Raw genomic sequence first — 6,000 nt, 5'->3', positions numbered from 1 at the left:
TTTCTCCATACGGGCTTCTGTTTTTTTATAATTATTATTTTTATTCTTCGGGAAATTTTAAAGCTGCTTGGTTCCTATCTCTTCTTGTCAGCTGAATATTTCATGTTTATGTAACTTTATGACACAAAATAGACTCTAAATGCCTACTTAAACATCATCTGCATTAATGGAACATGGGATGGAAACAGGCTACAAAAGACAATTTAGCTGAGGTCTTAAATGGCTATGATTACTTAGGAATAAATTTGATTCCTTTGGAGGGAAGGTTTTCTCTGTTTGTACAGAAGTAGTGTGTGCTTGGGTCCAGAGGGACATTGAAGGAGATTTAGTTCTTACATTTGTGGTGTACTGTATAGTGCTCTGTCATAAATACCTTCCCATTTGGATTTTATAACAAAGCCCTGAGAAATAAGGGAAGGCATTTGTTCCAGCAGTTAAGAGGGATTTATAGGCACCAAATGTACTTGACAGATACAAAGATGAATAAAATGTCTTCCTAGCTTTCTGGGAACCGTGAGTCTCACAGGGCAGGCTGCCAACACAAAGGAGCAGTTAAAGGCAAGGGGCAATGCCGAGCAGGGCTGGAACTGACCATGAGAACAAAGGGAACAGAAGCACAAGGAAGAGCAGCTCTATCTGTGCACTGGGGCAGCTTGAGAAAGCTTAGAGTGTGGTTATAGAACTAGCTCCTGCAGGAAGAGCAAGCCTTTGGATAAGCAAGGAAGGGCAGTTTTCTCGGCAGAAGCAAGTGCAGGACGAGGATGAGGGAGCTCAGGGTGATGCTGTGTGCTGGAGCAGCTGGTGGGAAGCTGTGAGGGAAGCTGAGGCTGGAGTGGGAATAGAGAGAGGCCTAGGTCATGGTATTCAGACTGCACTCTTTGCACAAACACAGGAACTGGCTGTTTTAACTGATGGGCATTGTTGTTCCAGGGGAAGAATGGGAGAGAGAGAGCTCAGTGGCGGCCCTCGCTTTTTAACGGGGAATGCAAAGGCTTCTGGGAATATGTCCGTAGGCCAGCAGAATGCTGGGAGCTGTAGTTCCGCAAAGGAACAACAGGCATGTCTGTCTCCGATCTGTGCTTTCAAAAGAGAAATGAAGAAAAGACTGTCAGATTTAAAGAGGGGATATAAAGACTCCGTACCGAATGACTGAACTAGCCTCCAGGATTTAAAGAGGGGAAATAAAGACTCCGTACTGAATAACTGAACTAGCCTCCAGGATGCCCAAGGAAAGGCAAGGCCAAAGACTAAAGAGGGAATAGATGTGGGGAATGCTAAGGTTAGAATTGCTGGAACATGGTAAAAAATTAGCTAGGGGACAAGCAGAAAGTGAATCAGTAGTTTCAGAAATAATCAATGTTCTAATGAAGAGACACAGCCAATTTGCCTGAACCAAGATATTTTGTGTTTGCTAAGGCTGAGTTCCAATGTGAAGAAAAAAATATGGAATTGGAGTCAGAGCTGAGAACCAAAGACAGCCTGTAGGCTTGTGTGCATGGGAAGTATTGCTTAGGCCAGGAACCATACAGAGTTGTCTATCAGGGCAAGTATGAGAAGAAAAGTCATCCTAGGCGGACTCACTGTACTTGTTCTGGAAACATCTTGGAGAAGAGGAATGAGACAGTGATCTGGTATTGAGACTGTCTAGTAACAGGCAGTTTAAGAGCAGCGGTAGAAGGAGCTAGAAGAAATGTTTGGTTGAAAATGAACCAGAAGGGGCTGGAGAGATGGCCCAGTGGGTGGGGGTACATGCTGCTCCTCCACATAGCAGCTCACAACTGTCTATAACTCCAGGTCCAGGGGACTTGACATCCTCACACAGACATATATTCAGGTAAAACATCAATGAACATAAAATAAAATTATATAAAAAAAGAGAAAATGATCCAGAGCTCAGTGAAGACTGTAGGGCACAGAGAAGTCAGACTAGTAAATGTACAAATGGGGGTTATAAATATCCCAATTTACAGAAGAAAAATCATGGAAGTTTAAATTATTTCCAAAACTCTCTGGGTGGTGGTGGTGCACGCCTCTAATCCCAGCACTCGGGAGGCAAACACAGGAGGAGCTCTGTGAGTTCAAGGTTAACCTAGTCTACAGAGCAAGTTCCAGGACAGCCAGGGCTACACAAAGAAACCCAGTCTCGAAAAACAAACAAAACAAATTATTTCCAAAACTCATTCTAGGCAAACCTTCATGAATATTTTTGGATTGTTTTACCTTCTAAATATAGGTAGCAAGGTCTTGCTTCACGAAGCTCTTTAAATTCTGAGAGTTTCCTTAGGTGAAAGGGCATCAGTCATAGCCTGTCCTGTCCTGTCTTTTGCTTATGTTTTATGAGACTGTGGGGAGCTGAAAGTACTCTCTGGATAAAGCCAGAAAATGGTTTCCAAATGAAATATTAATGGTAATGATAACAGTATATTTAGTATTCATTGTGTGACTAGCTCTCTGCTGAGTAATTTCATTTGGAAGCAATATGAATATGGTAGGTGAAAATGTGAAGCTCAGGTGGAGTGAAGTGCTTGCCCCAAGTTGTGAAAAGAGTGTCAGATGGCATTCCCATGTCATGAGATGTGCACTTCAGTAAGCAAAGGTATTGTGAGTTTAGGAGGGCATCGTGAAAACAACAGGTCGAAACCAGAAGTGGAATCAATCCTTCAGTAGGACTTGTGCCTGTGTCTCTAAAAAAATGCAAATAGTCCTGCAACGCTTTTCTCCAGTAGGAAACAAGATTATTTAGATGGAGAAGAGTGAGGAATGAATGGCTGTAAAGCAGACATGAGGGTTGCATACTCACAGACCAGGAAGAGAATCAGGACTCATGAAAAACATGGCAGAGAGGAAAGTGAGGCGTTGGGGGCTGGGGAGAAACATAAGGATTTTAGAGGGTCCCTTGTGGAATCGGCCATATTTGTTTGGGTCCATCCATGGCAAGTCCTTTTAATGCTAGGGGAGAGGAGGAAAAGAACATCTCGGTGTTGTGGGACGCTCTTCCAGAATGACAGGCGATAGGACAGGAGTCCATAGAGCGGTGCAGTCATTCCAGTGTCCAGGAAATAATTACCAGATAACCATGTTTGTTTTGGTGCTGGAGACACATGCTAAATATAACAACAGATTAAAAAGAAGACCTTATGGAACCAGACAAATGGCTCAGCTAGTAAATCACTTGCTGCAAAAGCCTGAGTATCTGAATTTCATTCCCAGAACCCACATAAGATGCTGGGTACAGTAGTGCATGCCTGTAACCCACTGGGAGGGTCGGAACAGAGGAATCCCTGGGGCTCACTGGTCAGCCAGTCAGCCTAATATGCAAGTTCCACACTCAATGAGAAACCCTGTTTCAGAAAAACAAGGTGAAGGACAATGGGCGAAGCACCTGCTGCTAACCTTTAGCCTCTGTGAGTACGCATGCGTGTATACACGAGCGCCTGTCCAGCTCCCGAGTGTTTAAAAACACTCTCAGTTTGCTTTCTAGTTCTCAAGTGGCCAACTCTGTTTCCCCTTTATTAGTTAATTCCAACATTATCGTATTCCAGAGAGGAAACCCAGTCTGATGCATCAAATCCATCTTGTTCAAAAATGTTTTATATTCTCCTCTAAATTTATACACACACACACACATACACCAGAAATTGTCTCTAGTATCTGAAGGCCCCAGTCAAGGCTGATAAATTACCTGGAGACAATACCTTGACCCTTGTTTCCAATCTGTTGCCCCACCCAACTTGGCCCGTCACGAGTACCTGCTTATTAACCTCCAATAAATACGAGCTCCAGTCCTTCCGGCTCCCTCAAGCACCCGCGCTGCCCATCTTCTCTCTGTTCAGACTTTCCACCTCCCAGAAAGCCGCCTTCAAACTTTTATGAAAACATCAAACTCTGAAAGCCACTTGCTGAAATCTCAGTGGAGAACACGGAGCAGTTTGCACGCGTAGCTCATAATCTTTCAGCAAGTCCCTTTCCATTTCCAGCGCCACTAAGTGGCTCTACCAATACCATAACCAAGGGTGTTAAAGATGTAAGGGTCTTCCAAGTTTGTTTTTGTTTTTACCACCAATAGTGAATAATCTCACTCCCATCACAAGTTGATCTTAAGAAAACACCCAAGAACTGGCCGGATATGTCCCATCTTGTGTTCTTGTTCTCCAGAAGTGCTTACTTCTGTGGTGGCCTAAGGTTTCTCTGTGACTCTGCTCCACCACCGCTAATGGTCTGTTGGTCTTGGCTACAGTCCCTGAACAGTCTGAACTTTCTCCTTGGTGTGTGCGAGCCCCTGGGTCTGCGAGCAGATTTAGAATTTCCATATTAGTGCACGCACAGGCTGGCTCCCGCTCCCCGTTTCCATTTGCATTGTTTGGGGTAGCTGCCTCTGAAACACTCAGGTGAAGTGCCAGGGAAATAGTTATCTGCTCATTGGTGTTTCATTTGTGGCCAGACTTGGCCCTGCCCTGTTGCAAGCTCTGCCCTCAGGCTCATGACTCATTCACCAAGCTACAGGAATCAGCGATTGCCTTCCTCACCAGTTGGGAAAAACAGTTTATAGCGCCTTTCCTCCACAAATTCTGTGTTCACTGCCCACTGCCCACCCAGAATCAACATTCCCTGATCACCAATTGTCATTTCTTTTTGTAACATTCTGTGGTGATTGCAGCCTGGGCACTCTTACAAGAAAAAAACTAGGGAAATTTCCACTCATAAATGTCATTTTAAAAATGGGAAGGCTGGGGAAAAAATGGGTCAAAGGCTGTTGAGTATAAAGAACGTTCTAAATGTAAGGAAGTTTATTTGAATCCTGGGCTCAGTTTAGCCCTTCTTGCTAGCTCATTTGCTTGTAACCTTTGACCTTTCCACACACCTAGGTTCAGAGTAAGAAGCTTACGTTAAGCTGCTGGCTCTGGTCTCTACAGTCATTCAGCTCCTGAGTCATGTTTACAGCTAATGCAGCTTTAGGGCCACTGGTCTGTGCTGGTGATAAAGCCAAGTCATCAGCATGTAAGATATTTACAGAGAGGTCTGAAAGCCAAGCCCAAACATGCACCAGTGTCTCACTGTGTCACAGGGAGGTGGATTAGCAAGGAGTCTGTGCAGGGTACTACACCAAAACACTGGCTTTCTACAAGCTGATCTGCAAAACAATTCACAATGGAAATACCACTAAATACTTAATTACATAATGAAATACATAATAAGGCTAATATCATTAAAACCCACACAGACTATATGGGTACCTCAAGAGAATGCAAACCACAATCAAGTTTACTTCTGGGAGATAAATATGTGTTATAGGAAGGAAGTCAGTACATGTAATCTATTTAGACTTTTGAAGACTTTTAAATAATATCTTTCAAAAAGGTCAGCTTAAAAAAGCAACCATGGGGTGGGGCTGAGTGGTAGAATGCTAGCCTATCAATCAATGCTCTAGATTTGATCCTCAAAACTAAAAGAAAAAGGGAAAAAACAATCCCCACAGGCTGACGTTATCAAAAATCATTCTAAATGACTAAGACAGTAAGTAATAAGCAATAAAATGCTAAGTTCAGAGTTAACCTTAAGTGAAAGTGGGTGGTGAACATAACAGCTTGCTACACAAGCATCAGTAAAAAATGACCCAGAGCAGTGTGGTCAGTTACACAAAGGGACCGATGCAGTACAGGGTGACTTGATTCCAAGCTCCATGCCATTCCAGTTCAGATCTGTAAGCAGGACTATGGATGATGACATCTCCCACGTATTGCTTCCACAGAAAAGCAATAGCTGAGTGCCATCCACGTTTCAAATGTGGTTGCTTTACACATTCCCATAAGCAACTGCTGGGTCTCTAAGCCACTGACATGACTAGGACTCCAGCAAACTCTAAATTCTTGGAATCTGGATAAGGTGTCAATCCCTGAGTCTACACATGCATCAATTTCCCCAAATTCAACGTCTACAGAAAATGTAGTAACTCACCCAAGAGGGATAACTCACATCCAGTTTTTCTTTCTTTTTTAACCA

The sequence above is a fragment of the Microtus oregoni genome, unplaced genomic scaffold (genome assembly GCF_018167655.1).
Source record: "Microtus oregoni isolate MIOR12 unplaced genomic scaffold, Mior012 000046F_ref0000063, whole genome shotgun sequence".
NCBI lineage: Eukaryota > Metazoa > Chordata > Mammalia > Rodentia > Cricetidae > Microtus > Microtus oregoni.
This window is presented reverse-complemented; position numbering follows the sequence as displayed.